The 26,445-nt window shown below is 38.7% G+C and overlaps 1 long non-coding RNA gene across 1 annotated transcript in view; it reads left to right on the forward strand.

Annotated features, from left to right (window-relative positions):
* Positions 1-1,651: 1,651 nt before the first annotated feature.
* The window catches only part of LOC102013141, a 67,353-nt gene continuing 42,559 nt past the window's right edge, over positions 1,652-26,445 (forward strand). The window contains exon 1 of the long non-coding RNA XR_001235744.1: positions 1,652-1,775. This is a non-coding gene — a long non-coding RNA (uncharacterized LOC102013141). The remainder of the gene's footprint in view (positions 1,776-26,445) is intronic.

Raw genomic sequence — 26,445 nt, forward strand, 5'->3', positions numbered from 1 at the left:
AGTATTTAATCAATGGCCATCATCTGTTTATTTGAAAAAACTTCTGGGCTGGGGGAAGTGGCATTTATCTTTAAAATTTTCATTTCTATGAAAGACTGAAAGGCCTCAGTACTGTATAAAGGGAAAACCAAAAATCCTGAATTGCTTCTTTCTTTCCTGGCATGTTCTTTATTTAGAAAATCCTTAATTAATTTTGTGTGAAAGCAGACGGCCAGAGGATTTAAGGAAGCAGAAAAACATCTTGAATTCCCTCCTGCTTGCAAAGGGGGGAAAGTAAAGATGGTAAACTGATGAAAAGAAGTCATTTTGAAGTCTACCGTTATAATGAGATGTAAATAACAACAGCAACAAATCCGGATCATTTAAGAAAGTTTGCACGGGTTTTTCCATTTGAAATGCACTTTTTTCCTATTTTGTTCTCTTGAGACATTAGCCATTTTAAAAGCATGATATTGGAACTAACCCAGCATCGCTTTTAATTAGCACAGAAATGCTAATTATACTTTTTCTGTGCGATGTTTAATGCTGGCTGTCAGGGCTCTGCAGTTTTTATATCAACTGCAGCGAGGAATGCAAGATTGCCAGACCTCACTTTAAAGGATAAAGGCCAATACATCCAAACTGATTATTATTTTTAAGCTATAGGGATTTGGTAAAAGGTGTATGAGAACAATACTATCAGTGTGAAAAAGTAGACTTTTGATTCGTGCTAGACACTAGCATATTATCCAGTATCTGTGCTCTATGCAGATCAGCTTTCTTACCACTGAATCAATGACAACATACATACATCTTGATTTAGGAAGAAAGGTATTTCATAAAATAATCTCATTTGAAAAGCAAATAATTATACTTTATCCATTTTTTTTTGTTTTTTTTTTTTTTTGTTTTGTTTTTGTCCGGTACCGGGAACCGAACTCACGACCTTGCACTTGCCAGGCAGGCGCTTTGCCGCTGAGCTAAATCCCCAGCCCCTTACTTTATCCATTTTATAGATTTACAGTTTTGCATTTTGGATTTTCTGGGAGCCCATTTGTGTCCTTGGTATGATATATAAATATTAAAAGACGGTAGTTTTATCCTTCAGTAAAGCCTGTTGGCAAGTATACATTTTAATTGTTTATTTCAGTTCTTAAAGAGAATTTGACTTGATTTCCTGCAATATTCAAACACATAACCTGCCTTTCTACCCTCAAAACAAAACACATCCAAACTATAAAATTTAAGCCTTACATTTGGTCAGTGTTTGTACTGGAAACAGGATGAGAGTCTACATGGTGTTTGAGGTCGATATTCATCATATCATTCTGGGATTCCATGTAGCAAAAGGGATTAATTTTATATTAAATTACTTCTTTAAAAAGTATTGATAGAGAAAGTGCTAAAGTCACCCTAACTTTTGGGAGAAAAAAATTCAACAAAACTTTGTATTTGAGGGGGAGCAGATTATTTTTCTCCAACTACAGTAAATCCTCTGTAACTTTAACTCATGCGGACAAAGTGCTAAATTATTTTTTCAAATCTGAATTGTAAAATTTATAAAAGAAATTGACTCTGATTGCTTTTGGTACAGCTAGCTTCCTGCATAATAACACTAACAGTGCAGTGGTGACCCCTGTCATATTTATTGCCTAGCTCTGATGGTCCTGCACTGGGCTATGTGCTTTGCATCATAACCACATGGAGGAAAGCCACGATTATCTCCGCCTGATAATCCAGGACAATATGGCTCCAGACATTATGGACCTTACCCAACGTTTCTCAGCTCACAAATGGTGAGGTTACTTGATATGCAGAGCTATTTAGTGCTAAGCCTCCTGTTACTATTGTACTGGATGATAAAATTTCGTGTGCATTTAGTGATATAGTAAAAAAATCCTAAGGAAGTTTTTCTCATTTTGAAATCAGGATCAATATGATCCTGTGATCTGTGTGCCTCAGTGTGGAACTAAACTGACCAGTGCTCATAATTATACTCTATGATAGTTATTATCATCATCCTCCCCATTTTACAATTGGAAGTACTGAGGACGGGCTGGTTGAGTAACTTATCTAAAGGCACCCAGTTCAGCTAGAACAGAACCAGGATTCAAACTCTGATACCCCTGTTCCTAAAGTGGTAATTTTTCCTTCTTACTCTCCCACAGGGTTTTTGCTTTTTTTGTTAAGTTACCTATGTGTAATATAGGGATAATGGCTGCCCTATTTACAGGGCAAGGAGAGATAGATGAGATCATGAATGTAAAACTGCTGAAAAAAGGAAAGCAAAATGGAATAGAAGGTGTTGGTATTTATTGGCACAAAATTCCAAAATTGAGTATCTAGGGGTGTAGCTCAATGATAGAGCAAGTTCCATCCCAAACACTGAAAAAAAATTGCAAAATGGATACTTATTTATTGAACTTATTTGATGTTTTTCAAAAACTAATTAGAGAATTGCTACCTTGAAAGAGGATCAAAATAAAGTTATTAGAAAAGTCAAGTTTAAGCAAAAGAGGACAACAGGGACACAAATAATGGTAAGCCTTCTAATACCCAAGGCAGGGGTAAATCAAACTACATCGTTATATTAATAAAAAAGAAAACAGAATATTTGTTAGGAGACAGAAACTTTTCCTCCTACCACTATGTTTTAAAAGAAATTTCTCACACTGGAGCTTCTAGAGTGAGTGTAATGATAAATGATTCCTGGAGTAAGGAATTTGATTGATTACAGTATCATCGTTTCTGCTTTTTGTCTTCTTGTCGTGGTAAAGACATTAAGGATGCATGAAGCCCTCAGATTTGGCCAGCATGAGGAAAATATGTAGAATATAAAGATATAGGTAATTCAAGACTAGATAATCAGCACTTAAGTTGTCAGAAATGGACTATATTTCAAAAGAAGACCATCAAAGACACCAGGTAGATCTGCCATTGTGCTGACTCTGCTAACCAGCAGGGCCCTTAGCACTGATGTCACGTGAGGTGTGATGTCCGATGTGTAATTACATGATTAGATGTGGTTTCTGCTCCTGGACCCAATTTTAAATGAGACAGCACGTGGCTATAGGGGATGGATCAGAATCCAGATAAGGGAGACAACTATGCACTGTTGAATATTTAGAAAATATAGTAAAAATGGACAAAAGAAAGTCAATATCAATTTCATGACCTTTATTACTTTTTGGCATATATTTCCTTCCAGTCTCTCATTCTCACTTCTCTGTAGATAGAAATGTATGTATAGATGTGACATAAATATGACATTCACATGATATGCATATATACCTGTGCTCATATGCACTTATTCAGAGCTTCATAGGCTTTTTGTCCATTCGTCAAGGTCTCAGAGCTTGTAGCAAAGATGGGACTCAGACCTATGTTTGCCAGATACTAAAGTCTGTTCTCTTAATCACCATTCTACCTCCTGAATGTATCAAATTTTTAGACACAAATTATTTTATGAAGGTGGAAGCATGTATTATTTAGAACTTTGTACCCTGCTTTTCTCTTCCCCATCACCTTCTAGTGAGAGCGATGTTTCAGATCATTAATACTTTTTCTAAAACATGATTTTTGATATTAATATTTTATCATAGACCACCATTTATGTAACCACTCCATGGTGTATCACTCCATCAGAAACCTTCAGGTTTCTGATGTTTACAAGTTGTCTCTCATCACAAAAAAGGAGAGGGTAGAAAGCTCTGTTCATGTCGGGGAAGACTTTATGGAATAGAAGGCACCTGGGCTAAGTCTTGAAGTTGGGGCAGGGGTTGACAAATCATACACATACGGCAACAGACTTAGCACAGTTAGGAAACAACACAAGTCTGGAGGACTAGAATTTGATTAGTGTGGCAATATAGTATAATAGTTGAGATCAGACATTGTTTTCAGACATACCCTGTCTGAGTTCTGATATTGGCTTTAGCACTTATTAGCTGTGTGAGTTTGGGTAATTTGCTTGGTCTTTCCAAGGCTGGGTTTGCTTATCTGTAAAATGAAGATTGTAATAAGGTTGTCAGGAGGGCACAGAGAGTTCTTTGTATAGAACCTGATGGTGGAAAGAACTCAAGAAATATTACTTTTCTTTATTAGAGTTAGTGTGATTATCAGCCACCTTAAGATATGTAATGGAAAGTGTCAAGAGACAGAACAGAAGCAGGAGAAATTCTGGAGAGTCTTAAATATTCTTTTAAGCAGCTTGATCTTTATACTATATGTAGTCAGGCCTTGATCGATTTCAACGTAGGAACTACTGTGATCAGATTTGAGTTGAATTGCATGTGAGAGAGAAAACCTATTTTCATGGCAGCTGGGAAGGGGGAAGGGGTGAGGAAGCAGAGGGGAGCAGAGGAGAGCAGAGGAGAGGAGAGGAGAACAAAGGAGAGCAGAAGAGAGCAGAGGAGAGCAGAGGAGAGCAGAGGAGAGGAGAGGAAGGGCTGGGATCCTAATATCCCCTCCAAGGGCATGCCCCCAGTGACCTTCCTTTCATTAGGCCATACCTGCTGATGTTTCCACCACCACCAATAGCATCACAGAGCACAAGCCGGGACCTATCTTTTAACACTCGGGGCTTTAAGGGACACTCCAGATTCAAATGATAGCACTGGTCCTTGCAATTTTTTTAAAAATAGCATTTCAGTTTTTCTCTGCATAACAAATCCTCCCTCATGCACAGTCTCGTTCTTGTGCTCCTTCATTTAAAGTCTGTGAAGATGACCCAACACTTCCATATTCCTGGCCACGGTGACCGGCTCAAGAGTAGGCCCTGAACGAAAATGATCACACCTGGCCAGGACTCTTGCGGAAATAATTACAGTGGAACCTGTTTGATTGGAGCTAAAGCTGCAAGGAGATAAACTCTAAAAAGGAGGCACTCATGGAAAAGAGCCGAGAAGAGAAAATAGGATAATTTATACGCTTGCATAGCTGGGTCCAGTTATTCTTAGAGATAGAATCTCTTCATAGACTTTGCAAGGAAATGATTCCATAAAGTATGTTCTCTGGTCAAGTCAGCTTCTGTTGCTATTCTCTCATTTGCATCTAAAATTTCAATACGTTTCAGCAAATGTAGGCAATTCCCAGATTTTTGCCTTAGGTAACTGGGTGGATGAGCCAATACGTGCAGCACAGGGGAATCACTGACTTGAGAGAAAATGATGGCTTCGGTTTGGAGCCTGACAAATTGGGATTACCTGTGAAGCCATGAGTGAAAATATCGGGTGGCTACTTTGATAAATGAGCCTGAAGCTTGAAAGGTAAATCAGACAGAGAAATAGGTTTGGGTTCACTAGGCTTTGTGGTTAGGAAAGAGTGGTTTTGGTTTTGAACTTCTTTTCATGGTCGACACTGTTCCCATGGCGGGATGGCGGGATGTAACTGTACACCATAGGGAGAAGGGTAGGCAAGTAAATAGCATGGGTGGGATTGTTTTGGAGCTGACTATAGTTTTTGTACATTGATGCTCTTGTGCATAATACTATTAACGTAACAGTGACACTGTCAAGTAATTAAGGTATTCTTTTCATCTCAAGGAGAAAACACACATATGCTTTTGATATTATCCCATGATATTTTTGAAAGGGGAGAGGGAATGCAATAACGCATTCAATGTTTTCATAAAGTAAAAAAAAAAAATTACCACAAGCTTAACTGCTTTTAGAGTAGATATAAATAGATGAGCTGGCCCAAAATGATATTTATCAGTTTTGTATTTTGTAATAAAATAGCTATTTAATTTGGAGAAGACAAACAGGGTGTATTTGCCCTCATCCCCAAACTGACTGTCCAGATGATCACCATGGACAGGGTAACTGAGTGTCACAGACATTTGTCCCCAGGTGTTTGGAATCTGAATCATCTGGGGAGTTTTATGTTTGAAAGTTTTTTATTATTTTAAAGAGAAAAGAACAAAAACAAAATAACAAAAACAAAGACCAACACAAAGCAACACAAAAACTATGAAAACAATACAGAATTTCAAAACAAGGTGATAGGAAATCAACAAAATTTGTTGTATTACTTATTGTTATCTTCAGAGTAGTTGTTCAGATTGCCAGATATAGGCATGCCAGTGTTTTTTAAATCTATAGGCATTTGGATCCCACTCCCAAGTCTGTATGTCAAAGAACCTGTTTGTTGAATCCCAGAACAGTGTTGGGTATGTTTGGGAATGATTTTGTGGTAGTAAAAGACATAGGCATAGTCCCATTTCTAGGCATGGTTGAGAGAGATAGCTATTTGAATTCTTTGGACTGAAGTTTCCTTCTTGGTGAACTGAGAGGCTTGAAGTGATACTTCTTGCAATGCTTTCTTGGTCTAAATGCACTTTCATTTAGTTATGGAACCAGCTTGGTTTTCCATTTTTATGTGGACTTATATACATCATACTTCATTAAGGAGCTAAAAGAGATATAATTCACACCAGTGTTTCAGCTATCTGCAAGGTGACAGTTTTAGGGGTGTCTCAGTTTAGAGATATGTAACAGTAATGCAAGTGAGCTCTGTTGTATATAATTCAATTTGTAAGCATGCATCCACCGCTTAAAGTTATTTTCTACACACTTAAAATGATAAAATGGCAAGCAGAATGTTCTTTAGCTTTCTGTTTTGCTATTGTATGTTGTGCTATTCCACTGGAGGAAGTATAGCTGTTCCCCCCTTCTTTTTTCCTTTGAAAATCAAGCTCATGCAAAGTGACAGGTTTAGAACATATTTCTAAATCAAAGAATGACCATTATAGGACTTGATCATACCAGTTACTTCTCTAACTACCATTTATTTGTGCTAAAATTGGCTACATTCCTGATGATAATTCTGCAAGACAGCAGTAGGATATGACTTGCCTTCCCACTGTTTGATATAAATCTCCGCCGATACGAATTGAGTTCAGCTGCAGTGAACTTAAATGCTAATGTTGAAAACATAAGGCAGCCTGCTGTTTCTTTTATACCAGAAAGTTTTAACTTTTACAGTCTTCTGAATTCCCTCCCCGCTACCTTAGGTTAGATCAAATTAGAACCACTCCATTTCTGTCTGAAGGGTGAAATGTGCAAACTTGATTTACATAACTCAACATGAAAAAGAAAGAAGGAATTAATCATAAGGATGGGCATACCACTCTCGTCCTTGAAAACTGTGCCTCAGAAGACGTGGGAAAATTGTTTCCGAATAGCATTTATCAGGTAGCCAGCCATTATTTGCTAAGCGTTAACTCCGTGCCCTGTACTCTGTAAAGCACTCTGGACTCTAAACAATAATAATAACCAGAATAATAATGGAATTGAGTTAGGATAGAATGAATTAGGCATATCTGGGAAATATTTGGAAGCTGGAGTTCTATGAGTCCTAGTTTATAACCGCATCTTTCCTCTGGCACTTGCTGCGCATATTCAGTCCCTTACTGTTGCTGAGTCTATGCATGCTTTTCTTTACTAGACGGTGTTCCTATAACTGACTCCTGTGACCTCACCTTTTCTTTTACATAGTTATTTTCTTCAGTTTATTTCTTCCCATTTTTTCGTCTAATCTACCTTTTTCTATCTCTTTTAAATTACTTTTTTCCCTTTTAACCAATTGTGATGGAATCCATCGGGGTTTATCCTGGGATTGCTTCCTTCTCTCTACATTGTTTTTCTAGGTTTTACTGTCTTCTGCTGACTCATAGTTTTATCTCCGGTCTTACTTTCTGCCTGATGTTCCAGGTTATGCCCCCAACCGCCTGCTTGATAAACACCTCTGAAAATCTAACAGACACTTCCAACTCAGCACCTCAGAAACTGACTTGTAAATTCTCCATCTTTTTACTACCTCAATCTGTATGTAGCCTTGCTGTTCACTTAGATATTCAGTTGAGAAGCTAGGAATATTCCTTACCTTCTTTCTGCTCTTTAATGCCGATTATTCAATTTATCAGGAACTCCTTTCTATCTCCTAATACATCTTAATATTCTATGCTTCTGATTTTCTTCTTTTCTATAACTTCAGTCCAAGAAGTATTACCTTTTAACTTCTTTTGGTTTTCCTTATATTTTCTGCCTTCTCATGTGTTTTTTTTAATGACTACAGTATTCCTTACAAACCTGTAAGTTTCACGAAAGCAGGGACTTTGTTTTAGTTCCCACAGCACCTAACACAAAGAGCAGACTCAACAAATAATTGCAGAATGAGTGAATAGACTGGTGGTTGACTTAATGTGAGTGGTGGGAAACAGAAGGAGGACAAAAACGTGCCCAGAACCATTCCAAAATTTCCAATATGAATAAGGGGAGGCTTGGTGGTGTCACTTAACAAACCAGGGCATAAAGAACTAAATAGATACATTGAATTGAAGATGCTCATACAATTATCAAATGGAGATGTCCAGGAGGCCTTTGAATATTTCTGTTGCCACAGAAGAATGCCTTGGAAGGGGCAGTTTATAAAGGAAGCAGTTTATTTGGGCTCATGGTTCTGGAGGCAGAAAGTCCAAGAACAGAATATCAACATCACCAGAGGGTGGGAGCCTCATGGCTTTACTCACGGCAGAAAGCAGAAAGGCAATGGGCATCTGTGGAGGAAAGAAAAGGAGGCTGACTTCCCACAATCACTCATTTCTGCAAAAACAGCATTGATCCATTCTGCCTCCTGGCTCAAACACCTGGCACGAGGACTCTCTGGCGCCATGTTGCCCCTTTGAGGAGCCCAGTGCATGAAATTTGGGGAACACACTCAAATTGTGGCAGCCATGTTAAATTGCACCTTGGAAGTGCCAATCTGGTGATGGGGCCAGCTGCAGACTCATTGACCTAAGGGTGGTGCTTGAAGTCATAGGATTGACCAGGCTTTTTTTTTAAGAGAGCAGAGTGCCACAGTTTGGAGCCCAAAGAAACATCCACATCAAGTGAAATAAATATGATACATAAGCTTAAATAGCACATGGTTTGTCTTATACAAGAAACCCAAAATATGACTCAAGAGCAAAATAAAAGATAGATAGTGGTAAGTAGGGAGATGGATCTTTCTCAGGTGGGGAGGGGATCAAGAGATAGGTAAAGGGGCAGAGAGGGGAGGGGCAAGGGACGAGAAAAGAATGAAGATGTGTTGTGTCCACGTACCAACACCGTGCAAGGATTGTGATCATTATGAACTGCAAATGAGGACTGATACAGCATAAAAAATATGGGGCCAGTAGATGAGGAGAGGAGAGAAGGGGAGAGGAGAGGCCAAAGCGGCAGGATGAGAACTTGAGAGAATGTGCAGCCAAGGAGGAAGAGAATTGGTAGAAAGAAATGATCGAGAGTGTCATGAGCTGCTGAGAGATCTTAAAATTATAAACCCAAAGCGCCCCCGGGATTCAGCGCTAGGGGAAACATTGGCAGTCTTGGGGAGCATATGGGGCACTGGCATATGAGGCAACGATTCCGATATAGAGGATGTGTGAGAGGGAGATAAAGAAGTAGACAAGGAAAATGGCCCAGGGTTTGTTCAGGACAGGAAATGGATAAGAAAAAAATACTGTCAGATGGAGGTTAGAGGTTGCATGAAGGGTTGGTTGATTTGATGAACTAAAAAAAGCATGTATATATATATGGAAGAGACATGAGGATGTCAGTGCTGTCGAGTAAATAAGGAGGAAGGAAGGGATTGAGGGAGAGAGAGAGAAAGAAGGAGGAAGAGAGGAAAGGAGGGAGGGAGGGAGAGAGAGAGAGGAAGGGAGAGAGAGTAACAGACAATGAAGCCTTGAGAAGAGAGAAGCAGTAACCAGAGCTCGCATATGAGAGGAAACAGAAACTGAAGTACCCGCAGGAGGCGGATTTCCAAGCTACCGCCTCCATCCCAGCAGGAGGCAAGAGAAGGCACATGCAGCTACAGACTGGTTTGTGGATTTATCAGAAAGTCCAAGAACCTCATCTTATGGCTCCCATTTTCTCTCTGAAGGAGGAGAGGTCAGTGTCAAGATCAACCCTTTCAGGAGCCCCTCTCCTCAGAAACTCAGACCCTCATTGCTTGGCTAAGTTCTCTTGAACTTCTATCTTTCAATGATAGTTCAGCCTGTCTGCTCGGCTACTTGTAAAAATGGTATTACTTCTGTGGCTGAGTCTTCGGAGAATGGAGGTCAGTGCTGTTTGTAGATGGATTCTCACTGTTCTTATGACTAATATAAGATTGTCTGTTATTCATTTCTTCTCTCTCTTTTTTTAATGGCTACTTTGCTTTTCACCTTCCTGCTTGTTGCCAGGCATGATGAGCTGGAGTGGAGATATTTGGTATAATGGTTTCAAATTATAATATCAGTACACTTTTGATGCCCCTACATAATTAATGCTGAAATTCACAGCCAGTGGTGATAATAGGAGCTAGAACAACTCTAAGCATAATGCAATAGACTTAATAATGGGTTCATGTTTTTCTCTCTGCCTAATAATCAACTTTATTCTTACCTGGTATGACAAAGTCTAGTTGGGGCAACAAAATCATTATATAACGGTCCCCTTCCTGACCTCACCACGTCTAAAAGGCATTTTACCTGCTCGGTGGGTAACTGGAAATCCCAGGCAATAATACAGTCGTAGCCTTTTCTATTTCCATTTTGGAAATAACAGTTACTACAACATCACTCCACTCTGGAGACCTGAGCGACTGCATCCCCCGTCATCTCGCACTGGTTTATTGCATGACCATTAAGCAACTCTGAAAATCAGATTTTCACTCTTAATAATTAAGTAATTAGGGAGTTATGAGCTTTGACAAGAGTTCTTCATCTTTTGATCCCTACAGGGAAAATAAAAACAACAAAGTGAAAGTTAATATACTGAATCCATTAACTGGTTCTCACATCCTGGAGATACCCGGCCATTGCAATTTCAAGGAGGGATGGACCAAGTAGCTTAGAAATAAATTCTATTTTCCCCTACTCTTCCAATTGCATGTTTTATCACAGATCTTCTCTCTCTTATCCCATAGATAAATATGTGTGACATTGGCTGGGGCACCCTTTGGGAATTTCTCGTATTCAATCAGAGGTTTGCAGAGCACTGAGAATCCTTTTTGAATGTCAATAGTGTTGAGGAATGGTGAACGAGCTAAGAATTGGAAAGTAGGGAGAAAAAGACCTTGGAGTGTTATTTTTGTCTTGCAATAAAACAAGTTTACAGTCAGACCTTGGTTCCGTGACTTAACGCCTTGCTCTTTGGCTAGTTACCTAATTCCATTGAGCTTCAATTTCTCATTCATGCATAGGGATAATATTAAGGATATACAAATATAAAAGGATGATAATAATGATTGCATGGATTCTAGGAACTGAATAAAACAGTTCACAAGATATATCTAAATATAGTTTCTTTCTCTTTATTTCCCCGAATTTCTTTATAGCTCCTAAATATGCAAGACCTCCTGCAAACTCACCTTGTTGATCTACTTCTGTGACTGGTTCTTGCATCTATACTTTCTTTTCTATGTCCTCTACTACCTCCCAAATTCAGATTGCTGTGCATAAGGCATGACTGCAAGAGTATGATAACCCTTCTCTGAAGCCTTCAGGAAATTTCCTTGTATACCTAGGAAAACATCAAATATCTTACACGGGCAACGTCCCCTTGTTTGAGTCTTTTTCATCTCTCTACCCTATGCACACCTAAATCGTGTTGTTTGCTGCCTTCCCCAGCCTGCTTTGGCTTACAGTGTCCTCCTCGCCTTTGCTTTGTGAAGTCCAAGCCTTGGTGAAAGCCAGAGCTACTGGTCATTCCTCTCCTGGATGTCCTCTTCTAGCCTGTTCTGCCTCCTCTTACCCACAAAGGATTTCTTCTTTGGGGAGCTCCCACTAAATATCTCATTCTTTGGCTTTGTCTGGGAATATCCTTCTCCAGAGTCACAGCCCCAGAACCTGCCTCTTAACTGTCCTTAAGGTTCAGCCCCAAACCACATCCCTGACTGCTGGGACTACATCTGCCCCTTGTGGTATATGCTGCCTTCAAAACACTCATCTTGGTTTGTGATGCCATAATCACTAGTTTTATTAATATGTGTCACTTATGTTCAAGGCAAAAGTTCCATGAGGGGAACAGGGTGACAGTTTTTCTCTGTTGCATCCTCAGTGCCCTACAGAGGGTTTACCATATAGAAAGCATTTGGTAAATATTTGTTGAATGCGTGCATGGGGTATATTACTTGTCACATACAGCTCTTCCTTGCAGTTATTTGCTCCCATGCCTATTATACATATGTCACTGAGAATTGGGACTGTGTCATATTAATCCTAATCGGTTCTATTGCTGTGGTGTTCTCCACAAATTCATGTAGTAGATCTATAAATTTAAGGTGATATTAAGAGGTGGGGCCTTTGGGGAGCAATTAATCATGAGGACTCCACACTCATGAGTGAGATTAATGTTCTTATAAAAGAGGCTTGAATGAGCCCTGTTTTTGCCATCTGTTATGTAGGGTACAGTGGAAAAGTACTATCCATGTAGCCAAGCAAGAGCTTTCATCTGATACCACACCTGCTGACACCTTGAGTTTGGACTTTCCAGCTTCCGGAACTGTAAGAAATGAAGTTGTTGTTTTTAAATTCTCCAGTCTATGGGCATTTTGTCATAGCAGCCCAACCAGACTGTATGACAGGCCTCTCATTTGATGCCTTGATGATCATAGAGAACTCCAGCTTGAAGCCCATGGCAGGCATTTAAGAAACACAGTTAATGATCTATATGGGAGAGAAAAAAACCAAGTCCACCTCCAGTTAGCAGGAAGTGTTCCTAAACTAAACCCTTGTAAATGTGATCCAGACCTCTATTTTCAGATCTCACTTGTACATGGCAAGATTGCTTTTTGAAGCTATAGCCTCCTTAAAACAAGTATTATAATATGAATCCTTCCAATAACAAAAGCAAAAAGCTACCCTCCAGCCCCATGTTTCTGATGAAGTGGTCTTTCCCTGGAAATATAATTTCCTCTGTTTGCCATCTTTCTTTGAAATTGCCCAATCAATCAGGAGGGGGGAATCTGCGCCCCACCCATGGGAGGACATTTTAAAGAGACGAGGCATTTGATTGCTATGTTTAGATGTATGGGATTGAGATGACCCTGAAGATTAAATGAAGAAGCAACTGTGCAAAAGAAACCGAAACAGGGAGGAAATTGATTTTTAAGTTGAAGACATATTGGTGTGGAAAGGTTTAAATGAGGAAATAGGGCAGAATGATAGAAGCCAGGTGTTGGAGGAGGGGGCCCCTGAAGGGAAGCCACACTGTTTAATTGTCACCGGTGTAATCCCTCTTGATCTTCAGGAGGCACTGAGAGTGATGATGTCAGGCGACTTGAGTTTTAAAATCACATTTAGTGAACACCTAATCAGAGCTGCAGATGGGCTTTGGGTTTGAGCTTCTTGGGGAAACTGAATTAAGACAGGGTGGAAGACAGATAATAAAGAGTGACTACGAGATGAAATTCCTCAAAGTTATTTTTCAAGATACAAGAGGCAGCAAAAATATATTGCTGGCTAAAACAAAAGAAATGTAATCAGTGAGGAATATAGTTTTTTTTTTTCCCAAAGGAGAGAAAATGTCTTGGAAACTTCTCCAAAGTGAATGAGAAGTTGTTTTTCCTTTTTAGAGAAGATCTGCTCCTCCATCTGACATCAGCGCAGTCCTACTTCCATCCAGGCCATGAGCTTTTGCAGGACTGATTATGAAATTTCTGTAGCATTCAGTGAGTATGTTTTGGGTATTTGCTCTTTATTCAGTGTTGCTACAAGCCGGAGGTAAGGTACGGGATCTGATCTCAAGAATGTAAAGGACTTTTAAGGACACACATGCGTAACAGAATGAATCATCAATTAAGCCACAGGCATGAAGTCCAATGGGAGTTCAGCAGGAGGGAGAGGGCTCCCTCTGGGTGGCTGGTGTGGTGGACAGTGGTGTGTAGGAAGAAGTAGGAAGATGACAGAGTTCCAGTTATGTGTCGGGGAGTAAAGCAGTCAGTGAGGAAGCTACTCTGAGGAGAGCAGAAACTGATTACTAAGGGGGAGAGAGTCAACTGCCATGTAATCTATGGAGCTTGGGCTCCCGTGTGTGGCAAAAAAGAATTACGTGCTCTGAGACCAGGATTATATGATTGTTCAATCATTTTTATGTTGGATGGAAATACCAGCTCTTTCAATTGTCTTTCTTTATTTCTTGTTCTTGAAACCACTCCTGTTGATACACACACACACACACACACACATACACAATGCACACACACACACATGCAGTTCAAATTACTTTGGTAAACGTAGAGCTCTATTGCAGTGCTTAATTAATGGGATAGAGTTTTCTAGAGGAAAATATAAAATTTTGTTTGTGTGTACCTCTTTCTATCAGGTAAATGGGCTACAGGGACTAATCTATGGCCTTGTTCAGGGGGACTAGAAATTGCTAGATACAAAAATTTCATTAATGAGCACAGATGGGAGCAAAATTATAGTAATTAAGTAGTTTAAATATCAGATTCTTCTTTAGACATGTACATTAAAAAGAGATGTGGTAAAGACATTGAAAACATTAAAAAATGATATCTGGAATGACAGGAGTATGAGGATATCTTCTGATATGTAGGTAAGAGAGATGTATTAAGACAAAGAATTTGCATTTAGTAATATAATAAAAAGAATCATGAAGCATATTCAAGCACTGAATTTTAACTCCTATGAAACTAGAGTGGTAAAGAATAAGATGGTAAAATGTAACTTTCAGAGAATAACGTAGCGAATTGCTGAATAATTGAAGCACTGGATTGAGAATTTATAAAAGTTTCAAAATCCTTGTGCAAACTAAATGTCTCTATTTTAAAGGAACACTTTTAAAAAACTGATAATAATCCCACTTCTTTTTCTAAATGGTCCTTGACTTATTTGCTCTGAGACCTTTCCTCACCATTGTCCTCCGCATTTCCAGGATCAGGGCTGTGTTGCGGTTTTGCAAGGTTCAGGCCTGCAGACACTTGCAGGAGAAGCCAGTGTATTTCTTCCCCTCTCTCTCTAGGTGCTTTCTCTCCCTTGTTTTCCTCCCACCAGGCAAGCTCCCACCGTTCTGTCTCCCCCAGGTGAACACTGCTGGGCTCCTGACTGCACTGCAGTTTAGGGGAAGGGGCGCCTGACTTGCTCATCTCTCTCTCCTTTGATTATTCATTTCTTCCATCCTGGCTGTTCCAGATTCCTTCCGGTATTAAATTCCTTTGGTTTTAAATATTATTTTTCTTGCTCAGACCTTGACTGATAGGCTGGTTTTACATAGACAATATAAAGAATAGAATAATACAGCAGACCAGTCTGAGATATTTGGAGAGGTGCAGTTCTGCACGCAGATGTAATCCCTATTCGATACCTCATGAATCCAGTATAATCATATATAACCCTACAGGCTTTCACAGGAGTATTGCAGGACTTACTCATGGGATCAAAATCTTTGGTGACTGAAATTGCCTTTAAGTATTGCCTTCTGGATTGTCACTAACAGCTTGATAAATTCCTGCATTCTAGAATATATCTAAGGTACATAAAGTGAAACAATCCAGATAAAGACTTCTTAGCGTTAAATTTATTTGAATTCTTTCGATAGAGATACATTCATTTTTCTCCCTTGGGTGAGTTATTGTGATTTCATTGAACTTTATTCATCTTTATTACCTTTATTAATTTTGTTTAGTGACTTTATTAATCTTTTATTGCCTAATTAGCTTGGTCAAGGAGCAGATAAGCATGGTGTATTGAAGTGTCTCTTTCTGTGAATTAAATATGCTTCAAAGCAGTCCTAGCACTTTCTCAGGTATTACCGTGAGAACGTCTGTTAATCTCTTGTCCTTAAGGTTGTATTCTCGCGGGAAGTCTTTGTGGAATACTGACCGATAATGGTTGTGCTTCCGTCCTGTGACACTTGACTGTCCAAGTCAGTTTTATTCAAGTGTAGATTTTTTCAAGTGTAGCTGAAATCACCTGAAGATGCTTGTTAGAAAGGCAAATATTCAATCAGAACCTTCAAGAACAGGGCATGAAAATTTGAATTTCAATAATCATTTTTTTAATCCGACTAGAGTTTAGAAAACTCGGTACCATTCCTGTGAGTCTATATTTTATCTCTCTAGAGAGATCACTGGCTTCCAGAGGAGCACTTCCTCCTCCTTGTCTGTCTTCCCCACAATGCTTGTCAGAGTAATAAGCAATTAGTAAAATGTGCAATAAGTATTTTAGAATTGATCTGAGTCCTTCTATCAAGCCAAATATGGGAAACAATTGCTGGAGCATTAGCCTAATGATAATGATTATTGTGTTTTTTATTAAGTGAACAACACTGAAATAATTATCTAGCAAAAGCAAGGTAAATCTATACTAAAAGAACAGAATGAATATTAATGGAAAATATGCAAGCATTGGTGAAATGTGTAAGGGTAATGATATTGGACATTATGAAAATAGGGATTTAAAAAGAACAAATCATGCTAGACAAACTTGATTACTTTTTTTGATAGAGCTACAAGATCAGTAGATAGAAGTAACATGAAATTGTAGATGCAATCTATCTCAATTTTGGGAAAGTGTTTGATAGTGTCACATGAAATTTTCCATCTTGAATTAATTGAAATTGGCTTTGACATCAACCTTCTACTCTGCGGTAGATGCTAGAAAGCTACTAACATAAACATAATTCCTTTGTCTGATGACAAGGAATTCCTGAAAGGAAGACTAAGTTTGCCTTCATTTGCCATCTTAGTGTTTAATGTTGAGGATATATTTAAATAAGTTGACAACATTTCACATTTGTGTTATATTGAAACTAGTTGGAATCACCAGGGAAAGAGAAATAGTATGAGCGTGTTTCAGATACCATAAATATTTATACATTACACTACTGACAACCTTCAAGCTTTTAAATATTCAATCAACTCACATAGTCCTGCTCAAATATAGCCTTTTCTGGGGCTTTGTGAATATACAAGCATATGTCTGTTTTAAATATACTTAAGAGTTGCCAGATTTACCATATAAAAATGCAGGCAACCCTAAACATATACAGAAGTCATTCTCAAACACAGATACACTAGGAAATTTTAAGAAAATTTATGACAATAATTATACTCAATCTTCTAGACTTGATAAGTCAACCATTTTAGATTTAACTTGCTTTGAGGGACTGATGTAAACACAGTTCTGAAATATTTTATGTCTGCATAGATAGGTATGTTTGGGTGTGAATCAGAAATAGTTTGGAAAGAAAATTAGAAATTTTTTTCCTATGATTTTGAGGAGCTGTTACTTGAATTGTTGTGTTTTTTAAAAGTGTATTTGTAGAAAATGATAGCTGTGTTTAAAGCTAAAGGATTTGATGCATGGAAGTGATAAATATGGAAAGAAATAAATGTGTAGTTGATTGGAATGGTAACTAAGGAGTGTAATGTCTTGAGACTGTTATCTGATAATATCCAAAGGACATGAATGCTTCAGAATTAGTTACCATGGTACATAAGTAGTAATGAATGACATTAAATAAATGAAAATTTGAAGAGCATGTTACCCACAGTGAACTATTTTAATTATCTAACTCTTCTAAGAGAACATTGTACAGTCTAACTTTTAATATACTTAAAATTAGACTAAAATACAGCATGAAATGTGTGTTTAGACAAATCACATGAGGTAAAAACTTATTTACTTTGACTGTGAATATATTTTTCTATAGAGATGAAATAATGATGGTTAGCTTTTAATTAAGACTAAGCACCAGACTTTATGCTGTATACTTTTACCAGAACTACTCTCTCTCTTTCTTTGTTTCTTTCTTTGTTTTTCTTTGTTTCTTTCTTTGTTTCTTTCTTCGTTTCTTTGTTTCTTTCTTTCTTTCTTCCTTCCTTTCTTTTTGAGACTGGATCTCATTATGTAGTTCATACTGGCCTTGAACTCACTTTGTAGCCCAGGCTGGCCTTGAATTCACAGCAATCCTCCTGTCTCTGTCTCCCATGTGCTGGGATTACAAGATTGTGCCCTGATGCTCAGATAGGATAAATTCATTAAATCCTACCAACTTTCTTTTTCATTCTCATTTTATAATATCTGAGACTTTGGTGAGTTATGTGACTTAACCAAGGTCACAAAGGTAGGAAGCTAGAATTTGAACTGAGGACTGCCAGATTCCAATACCTATATCCTCAACCACACTGCTGCAGTATGTCTTAGGAAGACTAAGTGGGCTTTGATTTGATTCACTTTAAAACTGATTCATTGGTGAACTTAAAATCATTCAGTTAATTCTTTTTTTTTTTTTTTCCAGTACTGGGAATTGAACTCAAGACCTTGCATTTGCCCGGCAGGCACTGTGTCACTGAGCTAAATCCCCAGCCCTATTCAGTTTATTCAAATTTGATTTAAACGTAACTCTTTAGGAGTAGATATACTTGGTAAAGTTCGTGTCTGTCTTGCTCAGTGTCTTTATGTCATTGGAGGTGATAACCCTCACTCCAGTCACGCTCTGTGCTGCTTTTGATATAAGATTCATGAACATAAAAGTGCTCCATACACTTCTCCCCAAATATCTATAGATGATTTTCCAGGACTCAAAGATGTAAACATTCCCTGAAGAGCAATCTAGTAGTTGCACCTAGTGAAAAATAGAAGTAGAAATTTAACAGAGTGTTAAACAGAAGATCCAAATGTATCTCCCCTTCATTCTTCTAATATCACTGTACAAATAATGGTATTGGGAAGAAAAGTATTACAAGGAAAGAGATTTATTTTCTTATGATGTATTCTTTAATAAAGCATCTAACTCCTTTGGTTCCAACTACTTCACAAAAGGTAAGGTATTGGCAATAGGCTCATACTTTGAAATTGCAGTGCTTACCTTCAAATCTGAGGTTGAGTACACTCATTGGCTTCTGACCAAGATGGGGTGACAAAGACCAGACTTATTTTCTTTCCTAGACCAGACTTATTTTCTTTCTTAGAAAATTGGATGGCATGTATTGGATTGGACAGATTGAAAGACGTTACACATCAGGTCATGGAAGATACGGATTCTCAGTGGGAGACAAAGTGGTGACACCTGAAATTGTCCCTGCTTACTGCCTGCAGTGGATCTCTAGGCAGAAGTTCAGGGAAGGGAAGCTGGGCAGTCTCCCTGCATTGGGAAGACAAAGTTAAATCCACCAAGGCCAAGCCTGGAGTTTACAGGACAGAATATTAGAGAGAAAAGAGCCATTAGAGAGAAAACTATTGAAGTCAATGAAGGATCCCCTTGGGTTGTTAGCATTTATTCAAGGCAACTATGCTAGGATGAAAACAGAACCATCTGACAGGATTACATGGACAAGTATAGGAGCTCACACAGTACTGGGACCAATTTCTGTTTCCACCAGCCAGAGAAGGAAGTCTCATCATTCATGGAACCTTATACAGTATGTTCTGAGGGATTTTGCTACCATGTTGGGGGAATAATTAGGTTTTGAGCAGCACTGCCCTGGTCAGGTGTTAAAGCAAGACCTAAAAGAGTGAAACTGTTCCCAAATGTCTTAACTATGTTTTGTGACAAAGCTCAACAAAATAACACAAAAATATCCATTACTCAACAACTTAAAGTTCAATGTGTCCTTCCAGGAAAAAAAAATCTAAATTCTTACTCAGCCACTTACCTTACTCAGCTAAATAAGGATTCAGACTCCATAATCCTTTGCTCCTAAATCTTCAAGGTAAGGATGATAATAAGATATTCATAGACTTATATCGAGCAAATAACTGCACATATTTCAATCTTTCAGCATAGTTAGTGTGTGACTTGTAGTAAACACTAAACAGATACTGCTCACATATTCCACTATGGTTATTATTTGTGAAGGAAAGCATTTCTTCCACAACCCTTCAGGATGTTTTTTTTTTTTTTTTTTTTTTTTTTTTTTTTTCTCCGGTACCGGGAACCGAACTCATGACCTTGCACTTGCCAGGCAGGCGCTTTTGCCACTGAGCTAAATCCCCAGCCCCTCTTCAGGATGTTTTTGAAGACACTTCTACCTCTCACATCTTCCTATCTGTGTGGTACAGAAATAGTATTTGTCATTGTCAAAAGGAAAGACCCTTCCTCCAAGATACAGTGACCACTTTGGATTTTCACAACACTCCTCTTCCAGTTTTATGAAAACAAGTAGTTAGAAATTTACTGAGGGTGACAATAATTTAAATACTTTATCCTGACAGACAAAAATCAGAATCCCGTCAGCTGTACTTTTGTATTTGGTGAGAAAAAAACAGCAAAGAAGAAGTGCTGCCATTTTTCACTCACATCATTATTGGAGAGATTTTTCTGACAGAAAAAAAGAGAGGCCCTGGCTGACCTAAATCTTTCTCTTAGCTGCTACTGTTTACTGAAACCTTCATCACTTCTGTCACTACTTCCACCCAGGACCCCTTATTCACCCAGCATTATTTTGTTATCTTCTGTCCATTTTTGTTTTCATGAAAATGGGACCAAGGATAAAGGGGTCCAAGGTGGTGTGGGTGTTCCCTTGGCCAGTGGCCCCACCCCTGGCTCTGAGTGCCAGTAAGCTGAACATCTGTGGTTTTAATAAGCTGTCAGCTGGCTCTGTTCATTGTCTTCCTAGTACAACTGCATTTTTAGCAAAACAGAATAGAATCCATTATATTTAATTTGATGTTATGGAGCCTAACATTAAAAAGGAAAGTAATGGGCGTGACTTTAAGTTAGAATGATTTATATTTGTTTCCTTTCATTTTAGCATATAACTTATTTGTGGCATTATGCAGGCTTCCAATTTTTTTTTCTTGCACTGCTAAGGGTCCTACCCCACTATTTCCTCGTGTGACCTTTCTTTCTTTGGTTACTGGATTCTTCATTTTATTTTATTTGCTTTTTAGGTGCTTGCAGAGTGCACCTCCAAAGGTTGTTAGCATTTGTCAGCTCTCAGAATGACAGTTCTATTCACTATGGGAGACAAGTCATTTTCTTCCCGAAGAAAGGGGAAGCTAATTTCCACCCACAGTAACATGTTTTGAGAAACATAATGCAGTGGGAAATGTACCAATTATTTTGCTGCAAATTGTCTCCCTTCTGTTAGATAGACAATCATATCAACATTTTTAAACTCCATTTTTTCCCCTGCAGTTTATACCGTAACTTGCCTCCCGCAAAGTGAAACTTGGTGGTAAGGAAAATGAATGGATGTTTCATGAAGTATGTGTGTGATGAGGTAGTGCTGGGGGGTTGTGGACAGCATCATTTGAGTTTTCATTCCTCCTGACAGCTTCCATCCAAGCCCGTTAGCAAGAACATTTGTTTTCCATCATTCAGGAACAGGAACAGGAAGATGGCTGGATCTGTTACTTATTCGTCATGAATTCAGTAGGAGAAGTTAGACAGAGGTGTTTATTGTATACCCACTTCCTTCTGTCCTCTTTAATGATTAGGGGACAGTCAAAAGGGAATCGTTTCGCTGGTGGACAGAACTGTGTGTGGCTTTAGACTTAGAGTAGGATCTGGGTTCAAGTCCTGACTTCTGCACATGCTGGTTGGGTGGCCTTCAGCAAGTAGCCCAGTCTCTCCAAGAATAGAAATGGGGATAATAACAGCCCTTTCCCTGGAGCATTCTTAAAATAACTAAGGACCCGGTGCACTCAATACAGTACTTAATTCTCAATGAATAGAGGTATGCTTGCCAGAATGATTATGATGGTCTTAGATATATATTAAATTAAATAACTTTAGAACATTTATAACCTCTTTTAGTATGAAATCAGAACTGCACAAAATTCATTTGGCTATTTTCTTTCCACAGTAGAATATACCCTTACGGTAAACATGCTTGAAAGTGGCCATTGAAGTTCCTAATACATAGACAATGTTCAGTCCATGGTATTCTCCTACTGTCATAATCCATTTGGATTTCCATGGAAGAACAGTTCTGGAGGCTGGGAAATCCAAGATCAAGGTGCTGGCAGATTCATGTCTGGTGAGGGCATCCTTCTTGGATGAAGGAAGGACCACTCCCACATCTCTTTCATTAGGGCACATTCAGAATAATGGGAAGCCCTCATGATGATGGCTGCCCTCATGATGTAACCCCCTTCCAAGTGTCTCACTTCCACCTACAATCAGAGTGTAGGCAGGCGGTCATCTCAGCATATAAATTTGGGGGAGACACAAATACTCAGAGTTCTAGCACCTACTGTATCTCTAGGTTGGATGAATCTACATGAATGATAAGCTCAGCTATTTAAAAATAAATGTTGAGAAACTGCAATGGATATGAGCAAGTCTTTTTAAGAATAGTGCTGGAGATCCTGCCATGGTGGTGCACACCTGCAACCCCAGCATGATGGAGGCTGAGGCAGGAGAATCACCATGAGTTTGAGACCACCTTGGGCTTCACAGTGAGTTCAAGGCTATCCTGAACTACATAGAGCAACTCTATCTTAAAAAGAATAGTGCTGGAAAAACTGAACATTCGCATGCAAAAAAGTGAATCTAGACACAAACTTTACACCCTTCACACAAATCAACTCAAAATGGATCATAGTTTATAGTTTGTAAAATGACAAAGTGTAAACTCCTAGAACATAAAGCGACAGTCTAGATAAACTTGAGTTTGGAAATGACTTATTAGATACAACACAAAAGGCATAGTCTAGAAAAGAAGGGATTGATTAGCTGAGCTTCATTAAAGAATTCTGTTTTATGAAAGAAATTGTAAAGAGAATAAAAAGACCCCAGAGTGGGAGAAAATATTTGCAAAAAATATATCTGATAAACAACTGTTGTCCAAAACATTTTTAAAAAACTGTTATAACTCAATAATAAGAAAACAAACAACCCAACTAAAGATGAACCAAAGACCTTACCAGACACTGCAGTAAGTCACATTCACTGGTGACAAAGAAGCTTATGCTCCGCATCACACATCACCAGGGAACTGCACATTACAGCAACAGTAAGATTCTATGCCACACCTGCGTGACTGTTCAAATAGAGAACACTGATGCCGTGGAATACTGGAGACAATGTAGAGCAGTGGGGACTCATTTCTAGAATGCAAAATGGTACGGCCACCTTGGGAAGACAGTTCAGTGTTTCTTACAAAACTAAGAATGCTGTTACTATATCATATGACCCAGCCATCATGTTCCTTGGTATTTGCCAAAAGGAATTAAAAACTATTGTCTACAAAAATGTGCATATGAATGTTTATAGCAGCCTTATTCACAACTGCCCTGACCTGGAAGCAGCAGAGATATCCTGCAGTCAGTGAGTGGATAAAATGTTGTACATCCAGATAGTGGAATATTACCCAGTGCTAAAATGAAATGAGCTGTGGAGACAAGAGGGAAGTGTGAATGCATACTACTAAGTGAAAGAAGCCCATCCAAAAGGGCTATACACTATTTGATTCCAAGTGTATGACATTCCAGAGAGGATGAAACTATGGAGACACTAAAACAGTAAAGAGACCAGTGAGGTCACCAGGGATTTACAGAAGGGGAAGAAATGAACAGTGAGAACATAGAGGATTTTTTTTTTTTTTACTTTTTTTTATTTTAAAGAAAATAGTACAAGAAAAAAGAACAATAGAAAAATACAGACAACACAAAGCAAGGACATTAAAAATGATACAGGGTTTCAAATCAAATGATAGAGATTAACAGTGTTTGTTACATTACGTATTGTTATCTTTAACAAAGTTGCTCAGATTACCAGATGTAAGAATAAAAGATTGATCAAATCATTAAAGGGAATAAGGAAATAATAATTTAAAAGAACATTAGAGATAATACATAGCGTCACTAGGCAGGATTGTAGGAATTCACCAATGGATGCTACTCTGCAAATTGTTGCCATCTCATAAATTGCTCAGATTGCCAGATACAAACATGCAAAATTGGTCAAAATATTTAAAAAAACTTTTAAACATTCTGTTCCCCTCAACAAACCATCAGACACCAACAGTACAGTTATGTCACCAATCCATAATATATAAAATGCCTTAGTATTTTCTTTTTCTTCTTTCCCTCATGCATAGAGGATTTTTAAGACAGAAAACAGTTCACTCTGTGACACTCTCATGTTGGATAAGTCATTGTATAGTTGTCCACAACACTGGACATGCAACATCAAAAGTGAACCCTATTGTGAACTATGGACCTCGGGTGGTCACACGCCGGAATGTGTGCGTCAGTTCAGACAAATGCAGGGAAGGTGTGTATGTGTAGGAACAGGGCACATAAAGGAAACCTCTGCACCTCCTGCTGAGCTGTGCTGTGAACCTAAAACTGCTAAAAAATAATACCTACATTACAATCTATATGTAGAAATATTTTCCATTTCTGATTAATAATAATGGTTGAAAAGTACTTGATCTATGGGGCCTGCTTCCTCAACTAGATAGTAGCTCAAGAATTTCCAGAGATTGGCGAGACTTTTGTGGCTTATATAATTCAACCACTGAGTTTTGTAAGTGAAGAAACTGAGATCTATAGAGTTTACTTTTATTTTAAGATTGTACAATTTGTTATCCACAGAATAGAGAATGAATCTTGATTTTTTTTTTCTCCCCTGGCCTGGTCGAACATTTTTTTTTTTTTATGGTATTGATATGTCTTTCATTGGAGCTGTTGTAACTTCAGCATCATTTTCATGTAAATAATGTTGAGATCAAAGGCCTCACATATGTAAAAGTTATGCACCTTTACTGCAGTACTGTTCACCTTTTGGTGTGCTTTAGAATTCTCTGTTGATCAAAGAGTTACACACTTGTAGTGAGGGCTGTGGAAATGACTACTACGGTCTTTTAATAGTGTCTGTCTTTGTATTGTGCTCTGTATAGTTTTTAACAGGAAACATTTTGCTTTACATGCCAGTGCATTTTTCCCATCTTAGTAAGAGAAAAATTAAGCTTTTAAAGCTAATAACTCAAGGAGAAACCCAACCAGGTTTTAATTTGACAACGTTAGTCACGTGCATGGCAGACTCACAGCTTGCATCCCCCCTCTTACTATGCAATTATCTGTAAATACTGTATGTACTCTGCTAAAATGCTGGGAAGTCTACAATTATATTAATGTAGCTCCTTAATTGCATATAATGGGATTTTCAGGCTACTGCAACCTCTCACATTTATCATATTCCTAATAAAATTATTCAGTTTTTGTCTAAGGCCTTTTTATTTACTCTCCTTTTAATTTAGAGGAACTCTAAAAAAATAATTTAATTCTTGAGAAATTAAATCATTTGAAATGAAGGAGGAACATAGGAAATCCAGGTTGAGCTGAATCTACTTAACAAGCAGTTACCAAAAACCCCCAAGTCTTGTTGATGAGACACTTTGTGCCCCAGACTGGAAATGTTAACAAGTGAGTCATGCTAGACTCTGCTTGTAAGAGTTTCAGCTGCCCTTTGAGGAAGAATATGAATGTCTGTAACCCTTTGATGTCTAGGCCAGGTATCTCTTGACATGGAGGGTAGATATAGTCCCCTCCAAAAGTTAGTTACCTTCAAGGCAAATTTCATCACCCCAGTCCCCTTTACATAGACAGCCATTAAGAAATCTAACTGGCATTTTAAGACTAAAGAATCTCAAGTGTATGTATTTTTAAGATCTGAGTGAGAGAAAGACATTGGTTTCCAAGAAAAAGTTAATAGCATTCAAACATCACTGGAAATTAGCCCTGCTGACCACCCTGCTCAAATACCAAACCCTGTTTAAACTTGTAGTGGAGAGAGAAGAGAGGGTCAGTCCCAGAGGACTGGGGTGGGGAGCAGAAGACTACAAGGCCCCAGCAGAACTCACTGTGGGAGCCCAGATCCCAGGAAAGGCAGGCGCCATAGTAAAGGGGACGTGTTGCTTCTTCTCTCTGGTTCCCTCTCACCCTCTCTCTCTGAAACTCTCCTAACCTCAGTGCACTTGTTATTTGTTTGCTCAGAGCATCCCATTCTAGTCTACCCAAGTCCAACATTAAACCCCCTTCCCTTAGAGTCCTGGGGGAGTCCTTGTGTACCTGTGCTCCCAGGAGCAGCCAGAACTTCCTGTGTTTGGGGAAATGGAAGTTGGGGCCCAGATGTGTTGCTTTTTGTCTTCCTGGGCTCATCACCTTTTTCAGAATCAATTTTGCAGGATGATGGTGGCCTCTGGCTGCTCCCTGGGCTCACTGCAAATATCCTGTGGCTTGTGGTCCCTGGCTTTTGAGTTTTCCACTCTGTTGTCTTGGATCAGAAAGTTGATGGAAGTATAGCGTCTTGTTCCCTATACTGTTACATTCCCCAGAGGACTTCTGGAGGTTGACGCTGTGGCCCGAAAGGCCCTGGGAGAAGAGGAAGGAGAAAAAGGGGAGAGAAGGGGAGGAGAGAGAAGAGGACAGGAGAGGAGAGGAGAGGAGAGGAGGGAAAAAGAGAGGAGAGGAGAGGAGAGGAGAAGAGAGGAGAGGAGAAGAGGGAGAGGAGAGGAGAGGAG

Source organism: Chinchilla lanigera, unplaced genomic scaffold, assembly GCF_000276665.1.
Source record: "Chinchilla lanigera isolate Chin_1 unplaced genomic scaffold, ChiLan1.0 scaffold00004, whole genome shotgun sequence".
In the NCBI taxonomy this organism is placed as follows: domain Eukaryota; kingdom Metazoa; phylum Chordata; class Mammalia; order Rodentia; family Chinchillidae; genus Chinchilla; species Chinchilla lanigera.